Source organism: Armigeres subalbatus, chromosome 2 (assembly GCF_024139115.2).
Source record: "Armigeres subalbatus isolate Guangzhou_Male chromosome 2, GZ_Asu_2, whole genome shotgun sequence".
In the NCBI taxonomy this organism is placed as follows: Eukaryota; Metazoa; Arthropoda; class Insecta; order Diptera; family Culicidae; genus Armigeres; species Armigeres subalbatus.
This window is the reverse complement of record NC_085140.1, coordinates 82,693,782-82,719,838: the sequence shown is the minus strand read 5'-3', so window position 1 is coordinate 82,719,838 and position 26,057 is coordinate 82,693,782. Positions and strand designations below refer to the sequence as shown.

Here is a 26,057-nt window from a genome sequence, read left to right as displayed (position 1 = left end):
TCTATTTAGTCTATTTACCAGGCCACACTTCAGAACCGTGCGCCCAGCAATCATCAAAAATTCTCAACTTAACAACACCGAATACTGTTGCTATGGGCTTGTTGGTCTTCAAACGCTTCGAAATCGCCTCCGAAGAAAAATTCAACAGGTAGTAATTTTACAGACATGTCTTGAGCTTCGAATTTTGATAGGCTTAGGAAGGCCTATAATATATCTTTATGTCTATGGATCTACTGTTAATCTAGTCATAATTATGTCGAATGTTTCGCACTGTGTCATTATTACTCTGTCTGTCTTAGTTATTTTATGTTTCCTACGTTATTCAGTTCAATTCTATACTCATTGTAGATTATGTTACGTTTTGATGTCAGTTCATTATCTCTATTGCTAAAGGTCACCTCCTCTATCCTAGTTCAAGCGTATAAGTAAGCATCGCTTAAGAGTTAAGCAAACGTGAAAAAATGCAGAATGTCTTGTTGATATTTTCTACTGGTTAATTCCTACTTAGCTATGTTTAAGCGTGGCTACGACTCAGCATCATCAGGGAACGCCTCAGAAAAGTATTGCCGCATAGCAGAGATCATTATCACTGATGAAAAGGACCTCTACCTGTCTGCACCACCTTTCAAGGCCCCAAGATACGATGTCCGTTGAATCACATGCACATGCGTAAAATCAGTGCATCAATGCCAGATATGTGACGCGGCATCAAACAAAAATAGTCAACATGTGATATCACCATGACAGGATATGTCTTTGCTTGCCATCTCAGTACTAATGGGGTAAGCCCACCCATCGCGGCAAGATAACCTATCCGAGGGAGGGAGAAATAATGTAAGTCAAATGCTTGAGAATATCATTTCAACACCAAAGTCTCAAAACTACCCATACGCTGCTGCAAACAAAGACCCAAACGACGACCCGACGAATCCAACAGCTCTCCCATGCAAACCAACACCATCAACACGCACGCGAGGGTCTCTGCTACCTGTTGACAGTGCTGGTCCGCGCGAAAGCGCCACAAGACTCCCGAAATCGACACTCGAGCTCGAGTCCCCGCCCACAAAGACAAGTCACTGTTCAAACGAATGTTGCCTTAATTGACTCCCCCATCCTGGGCACAGATTCTTTCCGAAGGATACTCAATATAAGTTCCACCGGGACCGGGCCAAGCATCAGAGATTAAGGAAAATCAGATAATCCAGCATCAGGCGTCTCGCGTCTGTTATTTAAGCAGAGAAGATGTTATAGGTGATATTCTCAATACGGCCGTTCAGAATGGTTCAGCGGATGTAAATTATGGATCATTATTAGGTCTTGTAATTTTAAACAAAACATTCTGAATACACGCGATAAACTATGAATATTATTATATCGGAGTTTTTAATAAGGATCGCGAATCAAGTAAAAATACTGATAAGTATAAGTTTGTAATTACTACCGACATTGTATTTGTGATCAAAACTGACATTGTGTTTTAGTTAAAACTCAAGTATACTAAATACGTAACGGAATAAAGTAGTGTTATTAAAAAAATTATAATAATTTACATTATAAATTCTGATTAATATCAAGATACTGATCCAACATCACATCTTCAAGGGCTCCTCACAAGCTACACATTTCATTCAGGCACTTTAGAACGTCCATGTAGTAACTTGTTCACACTTGAAATCTGCCTCGACCAAGTTGGCAGAACGCGCCCTTACCCTTTCTGAACTCCTAATAAATCATCCGAAACTTAATAAAAAGTCATTTGATCATCGTATAATGTTCTGTGGAATTGATCTTTAACATATCAACTGCCTTTGTTGCAATTCTGAGCTCAATCGGGCATACCGAACCAATTTCCTGAACGAAAGAGTGACGGGGGTGTATTTTCCTATGCATTTTGGCTGAAACCACCATACAAACTTCAAATCAATTGCGCCAGCTTATGCAACAAGCGATTGAGCTGAAATTTTCAGAGATTGATTTTCTTACCCAAAGGCACAATCCTGGGGGGTGCCCCGTAGAATTCGACAACCTTTTGTTTCCTGGGCCAGTCTATTCACCACGATTCACAGAAAAATTCATGAATACTGCTTATGAAGGCCACGAGACGATGATTCTGCAACAACACGCCGACGACCACTAGAGATGGTCGGGTTTCGGGTTTGGAAAATTAGAACAATGTCGGGTTCGGGTCGGGTACGGGTTTGTGAGATGATAAAATGTCGGGTCTGAGTTGGGTGATTCGTTGCTAAATCTCAAGAAATAAAATATTGAATATTTTTTTGTTCACTTGTGGTTATTTTAAGGCTTATTCGTTGTTTGGGCCTGTAATATAAAATATCTAGTTTGAGTTTACAGCCAAAAAATTAGTTCGGATCCAGCTCGGGTCCAGCTCGGGTTTAGGACTGCAAAAAATGGGTACGGGTCGGGTTTGATAAGGTTTTTCTTTCCGGGTTCGGGTCGGGTCCGGGTTTGAAAAGAATTTATAAATCGGGTTCGGGTCGGGTTCGGGTTGATAAAATGTGAAACCCGACCATCTCTAACGACCACCACCGATGCCCCTACCGAGCAATAGAAGGGCGTTTGTACATAAAGTTGTGACAAAAACGTTCTACGCTAAGAACAAATGTAAACAATAAAACGGGACTTAGTTAACTCCTTGATGAAGGTACAATATATGGAACAGAAACGTCGGATAAAAACGTAAAACCCGTTTTTTAGCCAAAAAAGACTGAAAGCCATAACCTCTTATTTCATTAGATACAAAAAAGCAGTCCAGCGCACGCGAGCCATTTCGTTTGACATTTTACAGAGAGCGGTCCAACGCGGTACCAGCACCGCAACCAGCATTCAGCGCGCGCGAGCCAGTTAGTTCGAGATTCTTCGGAGAGCAATGCCATCGTCGACCTAATTGGTTCTATGGCGTAATTGTCGGTTTGCTGTAAATAATGATGCGACCGTCGTCAGCAATATCATAAAGATTTTTTCGAAATTCATCCAACAATGATGGCCATCGGCGGTGGTAGCAGTACTGAAGCGAAATTTTCTCGCATACCAATTCCGTCGTTTTTCAGGACCATCATTTTATGAAGAAGAAGGTTTTGTTTGTCGTATTGAAAATTGTAGGACAAATTCTATTTTTCGTTTTGTTGCTGTTAGTGACTGGAAAAGAATTTTTGCCAGTGGCGGCTGTCAACGAGTAGTTGCTGCAGAAAATTATTCACAAAGATGGCGTCTGTAATAAATAAGCGGCAAATCATTGAGTGGCTGTCGTCAGTGATAGCAGAATTTTGCAAGTGTAATTTTCTCTCCAATTTTTCACACGCTGCCGACAAACCTGCTTCACTAAGATTTTTAAACGCTGATTTCCATAAAAAAGGCAAACACGCGTGAAAAAACAGCTTTCTGAATTGAATTGAGAAGATGTGGTGGTTGAAGGGAATTTTAATGCCGAGAACATGTTTTGTTTACAAAACACAGCACAGAACAGATTACGATCTGTTTGTAAGGTAAGTATTTTACACTTCACATAATTTTGATTAAAATTTGTGAATGTGTCATGTATAGTATACAACCTTATATTGACATGATGTTATGATTCTCATTGCACTAAGAAGTTTTACGTGGTTTACGTATACAACCCCTCTAAAATTTTTACTGGTCCAAGATTTACAGCAAGAATAGAGCTATTGTGTTTGGTCCGGCCTTAATTGTTATCTCATTCATTTTTTAGAACATGCCATTTAGGAATTGTATGGGAATTTATTCTTCCATTAACAACCGGTCAGTAAAAATTAAGTTTAAAAACGGACATTGTGGGATTGAGCCGACAACAGTCTACTTAGACACGGGACGGAAGCTGAATTCGAGGCCTTTTCGTACACTACTATTATACTATGTATATAGCGATATTAAAAACTGAAACTGAAACAAGTAAGTCGAATCAAGTACGAGACACTGAAGACGGCCTTATTGTTTAGGTCGAAAAACGTATCTGTCAAAGATACAATCAAGTGGTAGAATTGTACAAACTCGTCTTATGACAAGTATAAAACTGTTTGTTTACTGGTTACTGCCAGTAAACACATAAAAATGGTAAAACCATAAACCCAGAATTTATATCAAATTGAAATTAGGCTTGAGATTAATAAGCTAGGATAAATTACTATTTCTCAGAATGTGCATTAATGCCCAAGTTTCATAATGTTGATCTACAAAACTTCTTGCAAAAATAGAAATAAATTTAAAACAGCAATGATTTCCCCTGTATACAAAAACCGATTCAAAATTTAAATTCAACATAACTTTCCAAAAATTCCCACACCCAATCCACAAACAATAAAATTACCCAACTCACCTTTCCCTGTACTCCGAAAAAGCTTCGAAACACTATGTTCTGCGAAACGCTTCACCCGGGACGTATATTTAGAAAACAGCTTCCAGCAAATTGAACCGGAAAAACTTTATCCTCCGATCTTTCCCCCAACCCACTCAGTGTCTGTCGAACTTTGCGTGATCCGTAATTTCACCGTGTCAAACAATACAGTTATCCGCCTCAGCGCGCTACCACCAGCAATGTGCACCCGCCGCGCACTTTTCACCCACACTGTCAACGTTCATCATCCTCGAGTGCCGGGTCTGCTGCATTCTTTGCAGCACGATGCGGCGACCACTTTTCCGAAAGTTTTCGCTCGATTGTCAGATTTCTTTTCAACACTTGGCTTCACGGCTGGAACAAACAAAACAAAGGCGTTCACACACACGGGCACCGGTTTCTGTCTCCACCGAGCTTAGAGCTTCCGACGAGGCAATGTTATGCGACTTGATTCTACGGGTTTTCCGGTCAAACTTCATCCACTGATTTAGCTCAAACTAGTTTCGTTGTTGCTGCCGCCGTTGTGTTGTCTCCGCATAAAGGGAAGTTGCTCCGGTTTTCACAACTTTTCCCGTCCATTTTTGACAAGCTTGTTGGTCTGGAAAGGAAAATGAAGAAAAAAATGTAAACGTGTTAAGAATGTTGAAGGACCACAGTGCAACCAGAGTAGAATTACAAGAACATTAGTTGTAAATAGCAATTTTGAAAATAATTTTAAAAAAATGTCATGAGTCACAGAGTTTTTGCCAATTTTAGATCCGCTTAGGTATACATTGAAGATACAAATTTATACATCATTTCTGGATTGAACAAACAGTAACAGACTTAGGGTAAGATGCGCAGCAACAAAGCAAAGCCATGCTGAAGGTGGCTGGGTTCAATTCCCCATCCGGTCTAGAAAGTTTTCGGGTTAGAATTTTTTTCGACTTCCCTGGGCATAAAAGTATCATCGTGTTAGCCTCTCATGATATACGAATGCTAAAATGGTAACTTTGGCTTAGAAATCTCGCAGTTAATAACTTGCTTCATGAAGACTAAGGTCCGAGGCGGCAATGTACCACTACTGGGGAATGTAATGCCAATAAGAACGCTTGAAAAGTCCTTTGTCAGCGAATACCAGGCAGGTGAGGGCCGATTAACGACGGATCAAATGTTTACCCTGAGACAAATCCTTGATAAATTCCGGAACTACAACTTGCAGATACATAATCTGTATGTTTATTGATTTCCCGCGAGGAGAAAAGGCTTATTGCTGCTGCGGATAGGGCTTATTGCGGACTTCGTAACCAGCTTAAGTCCCGTAGTCTGTGAGCGAAAAAGAAATTCACGCCTGTATAGTACGCTGATTCCTCCGATGGCCTTCTACTACCATGAAACATGGACATTAGAGCAGGCTGATCGGAGAGCTTTCTGAGTATTTACATCGGGGCAAGCTGAAATGCGGGGTACGGTGAAACGGGAGCTGTAATTTAGATCGGAATAAAAACCGAATGTCCTGAATATTTTGACGTAAACTACGCCTAGGGGGAAGACTCGGATACAGGGTGTGAAAGGGAAATTTCCAAATTCGAGACTGTCACGAAATTAGGAGAGATTCCAAACGCTAATAGCGTCTTTTTCTTTCGATGGATTTTTGAGATCTTCTTATCAATCGATTCAGAAACTCTTCAGCAATTTGCAAATTTTATCGATACTATTGATTATCAACGTTAAACTATTGAACATGTTATTTCTAATCTTTCCGAACCCGGTAAAAAAATCAAAATTAATCAATCCCGTTCATGCATCCCCAACACGGACATCAGTTTGATATAAGATACGGGCCTTTTGGCCCACTGCTCCGTTTTCCCTGTGTATAAAAAGACCCGTGTTTCGCGTACGCGCGTCATTTTCATTCAGAATTTCACGGAGAGCAGACCGGGGCATCCAGTGGTGGTGGTGCAGCAGAAATTTTTTCGCTACGGTGGTGGTGGAGGTCGTGACAACAGTAGTGCATCGTGGTCCAGTATTTGCTGTTAGTGGAAATAAATTGGTTCTTTTCAGAACCATCATTATATTTGGAAAGAAGGTGCAACCGGTAGGAACTGGAAAATTCCCCAATGAAATTTTCTAGCGTTATTCTGAGTTCGGTTACATGATGTTAGTGATTGAGAAAGTTGATTTTAGACGAACTTTCGTTATAGAACAAAGCATAATTGTTTGGCGTCGGTAGCGGAATCAAAGCGTCAGTGCCGGTCCGAGCATCGAGCTCTGATACAGGATGTAAAATGAAAATTTCAGAATAGGGAACAGCCATGAAATCATGTAAGATTTTGAACGTTAATAATGCATATATCTTTTGATGGATTTTCAAGATTAGGGTAAATCATGGATTTTAGACACCTGAATATTTTTTGTACTTTTTGCTATATTTAGCGAATTTTTTTATAAGATAATTATTTTGAGCTTTTTAGTGGAATGTCTTCACTTGTTATAAGACGAGTTAATACAATCCCATTGAATCCACCACTTAATTGTATCTTGACAGATACGTACTTCGACCTCAACAGTAAGGCCGTCTTTAGTGTCTCGTACTTGACTCGACTTGTCGACTAAGTCGAGTCAAGTACGAGACGCTGAAGACGGCCTTACTGTTGAGGTCGAAATACGTATCTGTCAAGATACAATTAAGTGGTGGAATTCAATAGGATTGTATTAATTCGTCTTATGCCAAGTGAATTCTTTTATTTACCTTTCATTAAACAAATACACCTGTGTTCAGAATAATAGCAGCGGAAGCCGTTTTTCATACAAAATGGTCAACTTTGACAAGCTGTAATTTTGTACCCCAATGACCGATTGAACTGAAATTTAGGCAGTGAACTACAAATATGTTGAAATTTACACATACCAAGCATAATTTTTTTTCGAATGACGCGTTCAAAAATTACGCACTAGGTCAAATTGTTCAAAATAATAGCAGTTTTTGTTTTGGAAATATCAGGAAAACAATTGTTTGGAATGTTATCAATTTGAATTCAGGTGCTGCGAGACACTAAGTATATTATTCAAAAAATATAAATTGGGGAATCTGACATTTGAATTGGCCAATATATCAAAAATAAAAACTGCTATTTTTTTGAACAATTTGACCTAGTGCGTAATTTTTGAACGCGTCATTACAAAAAATTGATACTTGGTATGTGTAAATTTCAACATATTTGTAGTTCACTGCCGAAATTTCAGCTCAATCGGTCATCGGGGTACAAAGTTACAGCTTGTCAAAGTTGACCATTTTGTATGAAAAACGGCTTCCGCTGCTATTATTCTGAACACAGGTGTATGTCTATTTCGCCTCATTCATAATCACATGTCGAGCTATATTTTAGTAACAAAATTAACAAAAAATATCCAAAAGTCCAAAATATATTCAGCTGTCCAAAATACCATGTCACCCTAAATATTAAACGGACTCGGAAACTCTCCATCAATTTGCAAATTTTATTGAAAATTTTGATTGTCAACATTCAATTGTCCTTTCCAAATCCAATACAAAATTCAGAACTAATCCCGTTCATGCATCCCCAACACGGATATCAATTCGATGTAAGTTACGGTCCTTTCGGCCCATCGCTCCATTTCTCTATGCATAAAAAGATCCGTGTTTCGGAAGCGCGCGTCATTTTCGTTCGAGCATTCACGGAGAGCGGACATGACGGTCCATCGGTAGCCATGAGCCAACATCGCAACATCGGAGGCGATTGTCGGGCGAAGAGCAGACTATGGAGTCGTTTTTAGCGACAACAACTTTCCGCAGTGATAGTGAAATCGAGTGAAATTTTCGTCCGGTTGCGGTCCGATAGGAAATTGGAAATAAATCGGTTCTTCCGAGGACCATTATTACATTGGGAAGAAAGTTGTAAGGCTGAGATTGTTTGTTCCAAGTGCAACCACTAGTGACCGGCAAATTATTAGCGCCCAGTGAAAGTTTGACAAGATTTTGAATTTGGTTACGTGCTGCTAGTGATTCGAAAAGCGTATTATTGAAAAAGCGTATTAATGGAAAATTGACTCGAGAATAACTTCCTTCAAAGCAGATGAGCTCGGACATACGCTTGACCCCTCCCCAGCGATTGCGGGCTTGGAGATGCCCTGGATGTTACAACGCTACACCTTCCTACACCTTCGCTTGACATCTCCTTTCCCAAGACTCTTGCATCATTTGCCAAGGCCAGCCATTATGATGTTAGGGGACTGGTGGGTGTGCGTGTCTGGTCTATCTCTATCCATATCTCTGCCTAATATCGCGTGCGACGCTAGTGTGAACAGAAATAAGGCACGCGCGCGCCAGACAGCAGCTTTCTTGTATCCAATAAAGTAAAACCATTAGCCCCGCCCCATTGGTAAACGTTACCGGCGAACATTTCGATTCACTGTTAGGGCGGAGCCCATCCCATCATTTTCTCCGTGCATAAAAAGGTTTTTCGGGCGCGCGCCATTTTCAATCGAGCATTCACGGAGAGCGGACACGACGCTCCATCGGCAGCTAGCACCGTGGTGATTGTTAGGTGGAGAGTTGACCATGGCTCCAACGATAGTGGAGCGTTAGTCAGAAAATGTATTTTCATGATTGGCATCAGTAGCAGTCAACTAAAATTTTCACTTTTGCTATTAGGGATTGGAATTGAGCATTCTATTTCTTCTTCTAAGGCTCCACATTCCAACTGGAACTTGGCCTGCTTTTCAACTCAGTATTCCACCAGCATTTCTTGAGTAATAATTGAAAACTTTTCTAAACCCGCTATTGGATGAGTATGTATCTTGTGTGGCACGTACAATGGATACACTATGCCCAGGGAGTCGAAAATATTTCCCACCCGAAAACATCCTCTGTATTTGCGATCCGCCGAAGGTTAATCGTTTTTTTTCTCAAAACCAAATTTTACACAAGATTTTTTTTAATGCTAGCAATCTATTCGGTTTTGAAGACTAAAAGATTGTTTTGGCAAGGGAGAATAAAAATCAGACAGACAGACACCGGAGAAGAAAACCCAGCTACCCAACCCACTGAAACCAAAACCCTTTACACTATATAGTCTAGTACGACTTCCTCGAGAGTGTCTCCAGCGACATCTAGCATTACATCACCCGTAGACCTGTCTATTTTACATAAGGTGGGACATTCTGTCGTAACACTCTATCGAAGATCGATCCCTGTGGAACCCCAGCCCATACTGTAATCAATTTCCGACCAGCATCGGTGTCGTACAATAGTATTCTATCCTAAAAGTAACTCCTCCTAACTTTTATACACTTGATTGCAGTACATTTTTAAAGATTTTTTCAGGATTTAATTTTCTGGAACTTTTTTAAATATGAAACATATACCCTTTTTTGAATAGTTCATCGTTTTATATTGAGAATTTCCTTGAGGAAATTATTTTGAATTCCTTCAGAAAGTTCTTTAGTAATTTTTTTTGAGATTTCATCGGCAAATTCTTTTAACATCTTCGGTAAATGCTCTGGAATAGCCTAAGAAAGTTTTGAAATTTTCTCGGAATATCCACAAGAATTTCTTCTGGATTTACTCAGCAAATTTTATGAGATTTTCTCGGGCAATTTTTCGGAATTTCCTCGAAAAATTCTTCAACATTTCTTTGGAAAGTTATGCAGAGCTTCTTCACCAAATTTTTCAAAATTACTTCAGGAAATTCGTCACAATTCCTTCGAGAAATTCTTCGGAAGCTCCTCGGAATACTCTTCGAAAACTCTTCGTCAAGAAATTCTTTGATATATCCGCAGACAGTTCGACAAATTCGTTATAATATCCTCGGCAATTTTCTCGGAAAATTCTTCGTAATTCCCTCGGCAAATTCCTCGTGTAACTCTCCAGGATTACTTTGACAAATTCCTCAGGATTTTCTCGGAAAACTCTTGATTTAATCATTGAAATTTGATCGAGAAACTCTTCGAAATTTCATCGAAATTTCAGTTTCATTCGGGAGTTTTTCAGCCTTCGGCAACAGCACCAATTTCTTTCTCTTCCAACATTCTGGAAAGTTACATTCGTCCAGATAGCGTGTTGTAGGCAACTCCTAAACATATCCGGATCAGCAATTATCATTTGTTTTGAGGACAATGCTTAGGATCGCATCTGGACACGCCATGCCCAGTTTCAAGAACGGTACTACATCGGCGGACTCGGTGTAGGAGGCCAAATCGATAAGCCATGTGGCGGTTCTTTTAGTTCACTATTCTACATATCTCATGGAAACGGACTCGCTTCGGCGTCTTTGAATATCTTCCATCACCCCAATCTGCACTCATCTGTCCTGGTACGTCGCTGCCTTCTTTTAGACTTTAGCTGAAGGCATGCAATCGTGTTGTTCCACTCCTATATTACGTGCTTATGAGCATGGACACTTGGACACACTCTCTTAGTAGCTCAGTATAGCGGTCAACTCCTCATCACTTAGTCCTATGCATGGTAACCTCCAAGCACACGGCTTCTACGAGTAGCTCCGGGTTACTAACTGGGACGTCCTCCATCCTGAATCAACAGCCCATTTCTGCCTTGTGATTCCACGAGTAGTATGGTCAATATAGAAGCAAACCTCTTGATGATTGCTAGACGTATACTGCTCTCCAATCCTCCATCCAGGCTCGGACGTCCATCCTACACTACAGAACAATACGTCGATATACGACTCGCCCCCTGATCCACCGAACGTCGATGATTGGCCATCGTTCAGATGAACCACATTCAACCTCGCTAGCGTTTCTAAGAAGATTTCACCCATGACGTTTGTCAAACAACTGTCCCAGTCAAACGCCCAAACGTCGAAGTCACCTGTTATAATGACCGGTTCTTTGTCAAGAAAAGGGTGAACTGTGAACACCGCTTGGAGGTTTTATACATTTTTCAGAAGTTTGTGGATCTTTCAAATTTACAATCTAAAAAGGAAAATTTAATCCACATTTTTTTTATTTAACTGAGAGTCATCTGTATAAAATGCCCTGGATCGGGTAAACGTGCCACCACATTTTCTAAGTTATAACTCAAATTTTGTCGCAAAATGGAAAGTAGCTGAAACCAATAATCATTTGTGAGCCCCCGCATTAAAAGAACTCGGTATACACAAAATAATTATAAATTTAAAATAAAATGTTTATTTTACAAGATGATGCAATTTGGGAAGTTAGACTCTTCTTCAAATATATGAAATCCTACTTATTGACGTTAGTCTGAAAAATTGACTAACGAGAAAAATGTTTTTTTTTTATTTAAAAGACATTTAATTTTAAAGAAATTTTTTCCCGGCTATTCATGAACCAAAACAGATACGGAATTCATTCAACTGTGTTGAATCAGAACAAACTTGTACTTTTACAACAATTTCTTTCCACCATCTGGAAGCTTTTTTGTTCAGTTCTTACCAGCTACTACCTACATAGTAGGAAGAAGAAAGCAAAAAAAACCAGCGAACATCTGCTGCCAGTTGTGGACAAAAGGTAATGAAATGCAGACCAACTGTGGACAGCAACAATCACGGATGGAATTGACAGGAAAAGCTGGGGCGGTAGAGACACTAAGGAAGCAGAAGTACGATAAAAATGCGTCGGAGTTTGTTTGCAAAAGTGCAAATAAATAACTTTTATTTTCTGGTTAGCATTACTCGAGAACGGGGCGGAACCATGTCGGGGGCTGAGAAAGTTTGAACAAAAGTTGTTACTCCCGGATAAGAGATAAAAACTCAATTGCGTTTGAAAGTGTACTCGGTTTACCACAGTGAGAAATATGATTAGGTACACACTGGATACTTGAATAAAAACTGGATGCTCAGTTTTATAAATGGATTTATAAATTCAATTGACACTGTTTATATCTGATATTTCAAAAGATTATAGATAAACAATAAGTCATAAAACGGTTGATTTGAAAGACTCAAATTGTAATTTGAATGGAACTCTGAGGCAACGAATGTGAAATCAACGAATAAACAATTTACAAATCTTTCACTACAGATTTTAGGGTCATTCAGAGTAATATTTTTCTAACGAAAACTTGAGACACACCACTACACTTCTTGCAAAAATAGTTTCTAGAAGCTCGAAGAGAAATTTAAGGTTGGCATAAAAAGTCGTTCAACTCTATGCTCACCACCTCCAAAAATAGCTTATGAGAACGACACAAACCTTTTCTACTAAACGACACAAGGCTTGTTTCTACTAATCACTGAATACCACTTATTTTGTAATGACGGCCAAGTAATGTGGTTTCTTGAGTTGCTACTTTGAATCAAACAAATCACAAAAAGCTAATGGTAAGCCACATCCTCTATTAGAGGCTGCTATCACTAAACTAAGCCATCAATCAATTCTGATAAAATATTTCTTGTCGTATCTGATTCAAACACATAAAATTCAACAGTTAAATCCCCCAAACAGCGGACACCATAATTCGGGTCTTTAAATCCGAAATGGACAATCAAAGCGTACCTATCGAGTTAATAGAAAATTAGCATCAATTTTATGGCACGGCGACACAATCAGACTCGGACAGCACCCACTACATTCCATTTTTTACGATCAATTAATCTCCACCACGACAGACGACACTCTCGAATTGAGTCTTGAATAGCCAAATAAAACTCGCCGTAGTTGTTCGATATTGGTAATAAAATTCATCACCGTCGTGATCTTGGTTGAGACTGAGTACGAAGTCAATCAAACAGTGAATGAAAACTTTCAATACCATTGAGCTTGCAATAAATTCCGCTCTGTCGTTTCCCACTAAGTTATAGTTTCCAAATGAGCTCAAATATTTAATACAGATTTCACTCGCCTTGTTCGGTTCTGAAAACTCACACTTCTATCACCATGTAACAGCTACACTCGACAGCTTCATGGAAGCCCCAAAGCTGCGATTTTAATTGCCAAAATCTCGCCTCCCAATGAATCGAATCCATGTGCTTCTAAGGGAAGCAAGGGAACCATTTTAACATGCACGCAAATTCCGACAGATGATTTGAATACCCAATTGCCTCTGCATGGTGTGTCAGTTCCGACAGCTATGGGTGCTAACTAGCCGATGGCGCGACGGAAGCCCAACTAGGTACGACGGTGGCCGTCATCATCGGAGCACATGTCGCGCCAATGGGGCATATGAAGCAGGAGCTTTCTGGAAATTTAATTACGAAATATGGTGTTTGATTCTGTGAGCACCATTACTATCAGATGAATTCTAATGGGCACCTTTTGAAACGAACAATAAATGACCAGATACAGCAGAATTTTGTTAGAATACTATTATTCTTTAGTGGGACTTATGGGCATATTTAATAATGCATGAGCGTGAAGCGATTCTTCGTGAAAGTAACTCGTTCGAGAATCATTTGTTGTTTTTTAGCATCAATGATGCACAATATATGAGTAACATATGAATTACTTGTTAGCGAGATTCTCGAGTTACTTGTAAATAATATGAACGACTATGGTGCTATACTTCGATACTTGATAGGCTCGAAGATTCCAACAAGAAGCACTGATGAACAAATGAACGAATCACTTCAAAGTGTTAACTCGTGCTCGCTCTTTGCTTTCAGTGTCATTTATAACAAGAACTTTTTAAACCCAATTATCAGTTTAATCACAAACGAGTTATACTCATCGAATTGTATTGTATATTATTTGAATACATTTACAGGCGGCGTATGAGTAGGGCCTGCTCGATTATAAAGAAAAAGCTTATTTTTATTTTGTTTGAAGAAATTTCAAGCTTGAAGTCTATTGATATAAAAGCAGATCCTGTGTTTACAAATAAACTTAACGTGTAATTCTTAAATTGTTTTGTTTCACAACAATTCACGCATAACCATCAACCTGATAAACAACAAATTCTAGCCCAAAAGCCAATGACGATGGTTAGTCGTGCAATCCGCACGCACAAAAGTCACAAACCTAATTCCCAAAAGCGTTGTTTTCGCCATTCTGATCCTATTTATTAGAATTTGCACGTGAACATGAATACTCGACACAAATGCATACTGGCGTGATTTCTGTTGCCTTCGATTTTGTTCTAGACTCTGGTATGACGGAACGGACTGAATGACCTTCCCTGTGAACCATATCCGGACGCTGGAGTTGTGACTGCACGATAGGCACCATAATTTCAGTTGGCGCGTCGCGTCGCCGGACCGTTCTCATTTGCTTTGGGGGAGGCTGTGCGAAAAGCATTCTACGAGGTGATACGGAACTATTTGAGCATGGGAATGGAATGCATCTGTTGGGACCAGGATCTGGCGTAAAGGGGTCCAATTGAGAGAGCTTTCCGATGGCACTACTAAACACCATAAGCTCGTGGGAATTATGATCGCCAATCTGTTTAGTGGCGGTTCGCTGGTTTTTGGGATTTAGGGATTTGGTCGCAGAAGCCACAATGTACCTTTGTCACTGACTTACGGAGGGGATCATGTAATAATGATTGATGCTCCGACTGAGTAACTGTAATTGACAGTAAATTGTAGACATGACGTGGTTAGACACGTTCGAACGTAATTGTTTCTATATTTTCATGCTAGTCAATTTACATGCTCAATTGTAGAGCAACTGGCTAAGACATTTCTTATTTGCATTTCAAATCAGTGATTTGTAGCTGTTAAAATTTGTTTACACTATTTTCAAGAGTTGAATCTCCCTTTGGTATAAAGCAGGACTGTATTTCACTCCGGCAAAAAGCCGTCACTCTACGTATTTGACTTTCGAAGGGTTATCCGTATGTAAACCCCGTTATGAATGTAAAGTTCAAAATGATTCCCTGTCTGATTTTCTGTGTTTTTTACAAGCTGAGCAAAAAGTAGATATGTCGAAGGCCATTTTTCTAGACATATTTATTGTTTTTACGCTTCCTGCTAGGTTGCAACAAAAGTGAAATATATTACAGGTGTGATGCGTCGGCGGGGTATTGGTTCAGGATCATCAAAACTTAAATTAGGAGCCATTTTTCTAGCAACTTCAACATGCACCGCAGTTTCGGAGGCACAACATTTGAGTAGCTAGAAAGATGGCAACAATGATGCAAGTTCGTCAAACTGTTCACTTGAAACATGCTTTTGCAAGGCGCTTCCAGACTTGTCGAATAGCAAACGCGCAATAACCATGTTGGATACGAAGCCTAATTTCAACGAAAATCGATAATATAAGATTCATTGGATTCACTACTAACTGGTGGAGACGCGTGATACGGCATCTAAGCCAAATCACACCAAACTCCAAAAAAAAAATAACCCATTTTTTGATCAAGTTTTCTTCTAGCAGATACACTCCCGGCCAAAAGTTTGGGTTCACCTTCGAAAAATACAGGCAAAAGTTTTTGGTCGTATTTACGCCGTCTTACATCCGATTTCGCGTATTGTTATCTCAATATAAAGAATATGAGTAGATCTTGCTAACAATTTTAAACTAACTAAACTGAAAAAACTAACAATTTTCATTTTTTATATGCTAAAATATTACATTAAGGTACAATTTTTTCTTATATTTATGTTGTAAAAATATGTGGATTTTTTCTCAAATTGAGCCCACAAAATATCGAAATAAAAAGTGGAACGAAACCCAATTTTAATCATCTTTGAGATTCATTGATAAAATTTCGGCGAAAAAATTTTGTTTTATTTAAAAAAAAAAAATTTACTCAAGTGCATGGTATGCATCGGCCAAAAGTTTGGGTTCATCCACTATATGGTAAACCGGTCATAACTCATAAGTTTGGGTTCACTCTCCGGATATGCGATTTAATTGAATTTTAGCCAAATATTGTCTGAAGAACAGTTCTTGACGTTTTGTTTGCAAACTTTCTTCAATGTTTATTTTGCCTAAATTTAAACTTTAAAAAATCTGAACCCATACTTATGACCGATGCATACCATGCACTTGAGTAAACATTTTGATTTTTTAAAATAAAACAAAATTTTTTCGTTGAAGTTTCATCAATGCATATCAAATAAGATTAAAATTGGGTTTCGTTCCAATTTTTATTTCGAAATTTTTTTGGGCTCAATTTTGAGAAAAATCCACATATTTTTACCACATAAATTTGAGAAAAATGTGTATCTTTATGTAATATTTTATAAAATTGTTATATAAATTGTTTTCTTCGAACAAAATATCGCAAGTCTGTCCGCTTGGTGTGGTTTTGCAGAGCCCGGACCATATACAGTTCTTACATTGTGTTGGCGAGTCCATTGCGTAGCGGTAATCAGCGGATTACGTTTACAATAAGAATGCACAGATTGAGGAGGGTTCATTTTAAAAACCACACTGGTGATGAACGATTGATTGATGGATTGATTGCAAGTGAAAGTCTTTAGGTTAATGATGTTGTTCGGCCAAACTGGTTATCTGGCCGAAAATTATGTTTGAAAGAACATGTTATTTGGCTGAGAAACTCGTTTAACTGAATATGTCATTTTTGCCGAAATGATCGTTTGGCAGGAAGGTCGAAAATGTTGTTTAGCCGAGCAGGTCAGATGATCGAAAATGTCATTTGACCGAATGAGTCATACGACCGAAAATGTCGTTTGATCATATGTCTCATTTCTCACATTTCATTTCCAACTTTATCCTCCTCATTTCTCACAGTTGGAGCATAAGCAAAGCATGCTTGAGAATGATTATGACCGTGCATTCCGTAGTTGCTTCTTCGTGATTCTCCTAGTTCTCACAGTTAGAAGTCAGTGAAAAGAAGTAAGAAGTGAGACGTTATTTTGACGTAGGACTTACGTCTCTCTTTACTATACCGGGTGTCATTTCAAAATATTCAAATCGACCGCGTTACGCTGTGTTGAAAGATTTTAAACGTTAATAGCGTTCGTCTCAGTGGACGAATTTCTGCGGTAAGCCCCTCAATCGACAGATTTCAAGTATGCCTTTCATGTCCATGCTTGATAAGACTCGAAAAAATTGTTTCAATAGGCATGAAACTGTTTTCAACGAAAAACATTGAGATCAAGGGAGCCTATAAATATGGGTACCGCATAATTCTTGCATCATTCCATTACCACGTTCTGATTGGTGCAGACACCAGCGAATGAGCAGCCGCTGGGTCTGCCGAGAAGCCATAAAATAGCGCAACGCGATTTTTTCCTTTCATTCTGACCGGGACAAGCGAAGCAACCGCATCATCGATTGAACAGCACTCACACCTTTTAGCAGAGAATGAAGTCATCGAAGCCACCATCATCAGCCGAAACCTAGCCAGTACAGCAGCAGTCCACCCTACAGACCCGACAAAGCAGCAATGCTGACGCTGAGCAGATACCGGCAGCAGCAGCAGAGTCGAGCCGAGACCGGCCGGCATCGGTGATGAGCCGAGACAGGCTGAAGAAAAGCCACATGATGCAGCATGTATATCTAAAAAACAAACGGTTCTTCAGAGAGCCAATGATAGAGATCAATATCAAAGCTTTTAATTCCCTTAGGGATAGAAATTGCAGGGTTGTTACGGAGATCCTGAAATATTTTCCGCGCCAAATCCGCGCCGACTAAAATCAAATCCACGCCATTTCCGCGCGACATCAAAATCCATTCTGCGCCAAATCCGCGCGACCTAAAACTAAATTCTAAGCAAATACACGTTAAATATCAATGTATTGATCAATGCAATATTGGCATTGATAATAAAATATGTAGAAAAACATTGATACTGACCGCACACAAAGCGAACGTGACTGAATTCTAAATCTTATCACCCGAAATCCCATGTCCGGGTGTTTCCTTCCTTCTACTACTAACAATGTTATCTCAGAAAAGAACACCCTACTTCCCACCTGAACTGCAATTCTAAGCTTGCATGCCCGGCTTATTGGCCTGTATCAAGCGAAAAGTCCCGTTAAGAAATAGACGCCAGCAGCGAGCAACAAGCGTAAAAAAGAAGAAGCCCTTCTCGAACGCGTTGATGATGATGACGCTTTGGCTGACAAAGAAGCGGGATACAAGACACTAGCTGATTGGCCCACCAATTGGGAAGCAGAGAAGATTCAAAATTAAGTAGTATAAAAGAAAAGTGCATTCGCTCGCAGAACATTCAGTCTTTTTTTATACCATCACTAGAAATTCGCGGTTATTTGAAAAGATCCTTTTCTTACTTTTTGCACTTAGCCGAAGCAAACAGCCTTTTTCAAGGCTCTAAGAGTTAAAAATAATGTTCTCCTTCAGTCGCTATCGCACGGATTAGAAGGCCCTTCAGTGGAAGGGCTGAGATACAGTCTACATCCCCTGCTCAGCCAACTTGTGGTTTATTTCAGGCAGTCCTTCAGTGGGAAGGTTGCCACTGTCGAGGCTAATATTTCGTGACCGGACAGATACTCCCTGAATTTTTTTTTGATGATTTTTGTTCGAGGTAGATTTGATTTATGTGTTGGTTTGATGAGAAGATTTTGTTAAGGAATGGTATGTAACGCCGATTATTTATCCAAAATAGTTGATGTGAGAAATTCGGACATATTATGTATCTTAAAGGCATGGTCAAGTCAAGTCCTACGTCCACTTAGCGGTTATGTCACAGACATTACCCACTGTTCGTTTTTTACTTCTCATTTCTGACTTGTTACTTCTAGTTTTCATTTTCACTGTGAGAAATTAGAATTTGAAGTAATAAGTGAGAAATGAGAAGTAAGAAATGAAACATCTCACTCCTTATTTCTTACTTCTCACAGTGAGTAGTGAGAAAGGAGCATTGTGAAGTGTGAAGTTCTACGTCTTATTTCTAACTTCCGATATTTCACGTCACACTTCTCATTTTGTACTTATCACTCCTCAACTATGATTAATTACTTTTTCACATTCACTATTGTTCAGCCAAACGACATTTACGACCATTTCGGCCAAATGATTAGTTAAGCCGAACTATATTTCCAACCCTATGTTTCTTTCGGCCAAATGACATTCTCGATTAATCAATTTCCCGTCTAATCGTTTTGGTCAAACGTTCAATTCGGTCAAATGGAATTCGGCTGGATGATTTTTGACCACACGTGTTATTCGGTCGACAAGCACACGATCAAATAGCTTTCGGCCGAATGACTTACACACTTCACTTGCGGTGAAGTAGATGATAACCGTTACAAATGAGAGTTTCACTTGTCAGAAGTGCATCATAAGTAAAAACACAATCGCCGCTCCTTCGCCTCTGCGTTAGTTCTAATAATCTCATTCTATTAACATGAGTAACACGAGCGCAATTCGTTTATCGATAGGGATGAAACAGCTGGAAAAAGTGTGCCAAATTTGGTTGAACCAGTTAAAGAAGATGCGGAAAAGCGCCAGCTTATAACGAGTCAGATAGATGCAGGTTTTAGAAATCAGAAGTTTGAAGTGCTAGAGGGTAAATTGGTTGCGTTCGATTCTCAAGCATTCGAAGCCGAGTTGCAGTCGTGTATTACTTTTTATTTATTACTTCACTTTTATTATATCTCACTTCTCAGTTCTCAGTGCTCTCTTCTCATTTATCAATTTCCTTTATCATTTCTCACGTTTCGCTTTCCTTTTCACACTTATTGCTACTCATTCTTGCCTTTACCTTCTTACATCTCACATCTAATTTCTATCTTTTGGCAACTCGCTTCTTAAAAGTGTTTAAGTATAGAAGATGCTCAAATCCGCTATATCTACTTCTCAAATATCCATTTTAATGCTTTCAGTAAAAAAAAACACGTAAAATCACGCCCATTAAGTATGATGATGATTCTATTATGAGTTCAGTGTCGCGTTTGATTTAAAACTTGCATGAATTTTGAGGAAATGAGTTTTCTTCATTACTATTTCTTACATATCAATTCTTACATTTTGCTCCTTGCTCCTAATTTCATTTCTTGATCCCACTTTCTCGTCTAAAAAGTCGCTTCTCACTTCTTACACCTCATTTCTCAATCCACAAATTTCACTTCTTGCTTTTTATTTCTATTTTTTTATTTCTCACATTTCTCACATTTCGTATTTCTCACTCCTCCTTTCTCATTTAGCTGCTTGCGTTTAATTCCACATTTTTCAGTTCTAATTCTTACCTATCATGTTCTGATTCTCATATCACAAATATCGTTTCTCACTTTTCACACACCATCACTCATAACTTCTAGTTTTTCATTTTCCACAATTCTTCTCTCACTTATCATTTTTTAAAATTATGAATAAAATTATTTATGGCACACGCCTTTATAAAACCGTTGCTCCCACAGACAAGCATATGTAATGCACGTTTTGGCTTGCAAACAATGTAATATTATAATGTGTGCTTTATTATGAAAAATTAAAAAAAAAACAACTTTTGATTAACTTGACACAATCCTTACTAATGTGCTCTCCTAGACTTATGTTAAGATTACTGAGAAACTGTTTTTATCTACAACCAAACCGAAGATTGCTTGCAAGAACTGCAGGGGTCTAATTTATACAATCTCTGCCTAAGCACTATACAAGCAATGCTATTTTAGCAGCACCATGGCCAGTTCATTGTATAAGATCGTTTTATTCAATATTAGCAGACCCGACGAACTTCGTTTCGACTAAAATTGACTAATTCTCTTATTTTTTTTTTACATTCGCCTTTTATTTAGATAATGTTTGATCATTTGATTCTTCGGGGGAGGGGTCTCGAACCACCATAGTAACATTTCTTGTCATCGAAACAACTTCATAAACCAAATTTGGTTCCGTTTGCTTGATTAGTTCTCGAGTTATTCAGAAATTTCTGTTCTATTTGGAGGAGGAGGAGGGCTCTCGAACTACCACAAAAACATTTCTTGTCTTCCAAAACCTCCTGCCTAATTTGGTTCCATTTTCATAATTAATTCTTAAACTTTGTATGGGAGAGGGTTGGAAGTCCCCTTTAAAGCGGCTCGTAAGCTTCCTTTCAAGAGCCTTGGAAGCTCCCTTTCAAAAGGCCTTTCAAAGGTTTCGATGGCTCGAAAGTCTGCTTTCAAGAGCCTCCGAAGTCTACTTTTAAGAGGCTCGGAAGCTACTTTTCAATACGCTCGGAAGCCTCATATCAAGAGACTTGGACGCCTCTTTTCAGGATACAGGAAGCCTCCTTTCAAGAAGCACTGAAGCCTCCTTTCAAGCGGTTTGGAAGTCACATTTTAAGAGGCTCAGAAGCCACCCTTTAAGAGGCTCGGAAGCCTCCCTCCAAGAGATTTGAAAGCTTCTTTCCTCGAAAGCTTTAGGAGCCTTGAAAGCATTCTTTGAAGAGTCTCAGAAGCCTTCTTTCAAGAGGTTAAGGATCCCGTTTCAAGAGGCTCAGAAGCCTCATTTAAAGTTACTTATACGCCTCTTTTTAAAAGGCTTGGAAGCCTCCTCTCAAGATTCTCATAAATCCTTTTTTAATAGGCTCGAAAGTCTCCTTTTAGGAATCTCGGATGCTTCTATTCAATAAGGCTCAGAAGCCTCCTTCAAGAGACTCGGAAGCCTCCTTCAAAAGCCTTAGATGCCCATTCTAAATGTTCAGAGGCCTCCTTTCAAGAGGCTCGGAAGCCTTCATTCAAAAGTCTCAGAAGCCTTCTTTCAAGAAACTTGGGAGCCCTTTTCAAGATGCTCGGAAGCCCCATTACTCGTGGCAACTAAAGATTAGATTGCGTAATTTCAAGATGGATGCTTCTTTTCAATGAGGCTTGGAAGCCATCTTTCAAGAGACTTGGAAACCTCCTTCCAAAAGCCTTAGAGGTTCCAATTGTTCCGAGGCCTCTTTCCAAGAAGCTCGGAAGCCCCTTCCAAGAGTCTCAGATGCCTTCTTCTAAGAGGATCCGAAGTGTCCTTTCAAGAGGGTTGAAAACCTGTTTTCAAGAGGTTAGAAAGTCTCCTTTTAAGAGGATCGAAGTCTCCTTTGATGAGCCTTAAAGGCCTCCTTTCGAATGGTTTAGAGTCCTCCTTTCAAGAGACTCGAAAGCATCGTTTAAGAGGCTTTGAAGCCTCCTTTCAAGATTCTCAGAAGCCTTCTTTCAAGAGGCTCGGAAGCATACTTTTAAGAGGGTCGAAAGCCTTCATCAGGAGGCTTAGATGCTTCCTTCCGAATGATTCAGAGGCCTCTTTTCAAGAGGTTCGGAGGCCTTCTTTAAAGATTCTCAGAAGCCTTCTTCCAAGAGGCTCGGAAGCATCGTTTCAATAGGGTCGAAAATCTCTTTTCGAGAGGTTCGAACGCGTGCTTTCGAAAGGCTTGGAAGCTTGATGTATAAACTTAATTTGAATTGGAAAGTTTCACGGAATAACGAAAATTTCAAACAACTTTTTGGATAGAAACCATGTGAATAATGAAGAGCCATATATGCCTTTAGTTTTCAGGTCCGTTTTTTCATATATCTTATTAGTTATTATTTTCATAACGGCGATAAAAATAGGGGGCAACCCCAATAAATGCAAAAGCTTGAAAGGAGTACCTTTCAAAAAAAAAGGTTGAGAACCGCTGATCTAGATTAAAAATACAGTCGCCTCTCCACATCTCGATATTGAAGGGACCATCGAGATAGGGAGAGATCGAGGAATGGAAGGAAAATTGAAATGGATACTAGATCTAAAAAAGGTCGTTGCCATGAAAAACGACAACAAAACAAATGTCATTTCTTGTTGTTGATGTGTTTGTTATTGTTCAAAGATGGTCTAGTAGCCTAAAAAATTCAACACATCGAGATAAGGAGAGTGAATCCAGAACAAAATATGATCAGAACACATCGAGATAGAGAAATATCGAGATAGGGAGAATATTGAGATGTAGAAAGCAAAAATGTATGTAGATTGAAGGGACCAAGCAAACCATCGAGATAGGAAAAGATATCGAGATATAGAACATCGAAACGTAGAGAGTCGACTGTAACACATAAACAAAAATTAAAAAAAAATTCACGCCGATCGGTTCAGAAGTTACCGAGTCTATAAGGTTCATACAGACAGAAGCTCATTTTTATGTACACTGGCCGGCATAATAAAGTGCCCACTTACCGTTTTTTATGCGCCAACTTTGGAGCTTGTGGACCGATTTTGCTGAAACTTTGACCATATTGATTCAGAGTTTAAAATTGTTATACAGTCAAACCTCCATGAGTCGATGTTCTATGACTCGATATCGACTCAAGGAAGCAAATTATTCCATATCAAAAAAATTTTTCTGGGTTACTGTGATGGTCCCTCCAAAGAGCTTTCCAAAGATTTCCCATTCCACATCTCGATATTTCCATGAGTCGATGGTCCCTTCAATATCGACTCATGGAGGTTTTACTGTAACAAGGTGTTTTTTGGCAAAAAAATGATTTTCAAATATTTTGAAAACTAAAACTCCTAATGTATAGGTTTCTCCAGCAAACATGTCATCAGTATACCTATAGAATTCAAAATATTTAAAAAATATTTTTTTTTACAAAAAAATCATAGAGTTAAAAATCAATATGATCGAAACTTAGGTATGGCAAGATTCAAGTTATATGAACTTTTATCAAATTTTCAGCAAAATCGGTTCACGGGCAGCCGAGATCTAGAGCTCCAAAGTTGACCATTTTGTATGAAAAACAGCAAGTTGGCACTTTGTGTATATATGTTGGCGGCCAGTTTAGGCCTCTTCATGTTTTCAAAAAGTATCAAAAATTCAACCGGTCAGCCCAGAATCACAATTCTTATGCTAAAATAAGTCTTCTGTCAAATTTTCAGCTAATTCGGATAAAATTTCGAGGTGGCTAAAGTCGATTTAGTGTTTTTGGGCTATTTTCAATTTTGAAAAAAATCTAACTACAGATATAAACATCGAAAACTATCGCAACAAGATCTATACGACAGGAGACTTATTTTAGCATAAGAATTGTGATTCTGGGCTGACCGGTTGAATTTTTGATACTTTTTGAAAACATGAAGAGGTCTAATGTACAATGATTAACGAACAGCCGGTTTCGGTTTCGGGGTCATTTCATATGAAAGAATCCCAGAGAATTACAAACATTTTCAAAAACCTTAAGTTTAGTATTCAGGATTCATCATTGTAGTCATAAATATTAGAAACAGAAACTCAGATATGTATTATGGAAAAGCCTTCAAAGTATTTTTTTCAAATAGTAGATGATGATGACTGATGAAAGTTTCATTTGCGATACGTTATTTCATCCTATTTATTTGAAACTACAGCTTCGGCCCAGTGTTGCCTGGATTCTATTAACATACCACAAGCCTCCTTGAATGGAAAACAAAGGGGAAATTTTGCACCACAATCCATCCGAAAAGATATGTTCGAACTTTCCTCCAGAGAAAACCGGCTTCTCTGTATGCAAGCTTGTTCAAAGATGAGAAGTTTCAGTCTTAGGCATTGAAAGTGATGAATGCAATATTGCTGCACTATCGAACAATGCAATAATGGTAGAACTCACTTGCAAACACTGAATCGTCACAATCGAGCGGAAAAGTGCCACTTGAGCATAACTGCTGGCTATCGATTCGCTTACACTACGGTGGCAAGTTGGTCGTTATGGAAGAAAATCGAATCCTTCCGCCAGACAGTATTAACTTTGCTTGAAAGGTTTCATTCATATATTGGAAAGTTTCATTCATATATTAAATACTATATTTAAATATATAAGATGATGTAGGCTAAAGTTAAAGAAAACCGCACATGTATCTGAAACTCAACTTTTCCTAAATAATGACATGGAAAGGTGAAACTACGTGCAACTTCCATCCCTAGGATGCTTAAAAGCATCGCTGGGCAGAGGAAAATGCACTTTTGAAAACCGCATTTATTTCACCTTGATTGCCTGTGTAGCTGCTGCGATGATGACCAACATCTCGTTCTTGTGTCCAGAGACCGCAGCATAGCGCGCCGAGCTCGGAAGAAATCTCGAATGGAATTCATGACTTGCTTGAAAAAATAAACCACCACCACCACAGCAGCACGCAGCGCAGCGCAAGCAAGTAAATGCAAATTCCATCACTAACTGCATTTCATTGCATCGCAGCAGCAGCAGCAGCGCAGCGGTGGATTGCAAGTTCATTTTTCTTCCATTACTGGCAAAGTGGAGGAAGTTTTTCTTTTTCCATTTTCCAGTTTTCGCTACTGCGATTATGCATTTGGCTTGGTGGCGGAGGGAAGAGATCGTTTCCGCTGGAAGTAACAACGGCAAATTGTTGCTGGATCATGCAAAACAAGTGGAATTCCTTCGGTGGCATACGAAAAGTTATTGCGAAGTAAGTGGTTGTAGCGAAGTGGTGGCAGCGACATTAAGTAGGAATGATGGAATAGTGATTTTTGAATTCCGAATTCTGAATATTTGTGGGGAAATTATGCAAAAGTGGCGTCATCGAAAATCATCAGCTTGTTATTACAAATGTTGAAGGAAGTCAAACTTAAAAAGAAAAAAAAAACTGAAATACAGATTAACTGTCGACTGAAAGGCATTTCAAAACCCAGATTGTTCCACCTCGAAGTGATATTGCAATATTATACAGAGAAACTCTTGTTATTTTTCCGCAGTATCAAATTTCAAACTCATCAAACTTTAAAGGGAGCTTTACGTACCGTCCAATGAAGTCAACAAGAATACCACACAGCATCGAACAAGGCTCGCAAGAATTCATAAACATAAAATGATAATCTAAATTGCATAACCTCAACACACCGACCAGCAAAACCGCCCGGGAAACTAACCAACTGAAGGTATTCGAACGGAAGTATAGTTTTCCTACTCTTATT

General features: G+C 39.0%; 1 protein-coding gene across 3 annotated transcripts in view; it reads right to left on the bottom strand.

The window, feature by feature from the left end:
* The window catches only part of LOC134209513 (bifunctional heparan sulfate N-deacetylase/N-sulfotransferase), a 612,835-nt gene that overhangs the window by 133,511 nt on the left and 453,267 nt on the right, over positions 1-26,057 (bottom strand). For all 3 annotated transcript variants that reach the window (XM_062685493.1, XM_062685492.1, XM_062685495.1), the window contains one exon: positions 4,352-4,967. The gene's annotated coding sequence lies outside the window, so the exon portion shown is untranslated. The remainder of the gene's footprint in view (positions 1-4,351; positions 4,968-26,057) is intronic.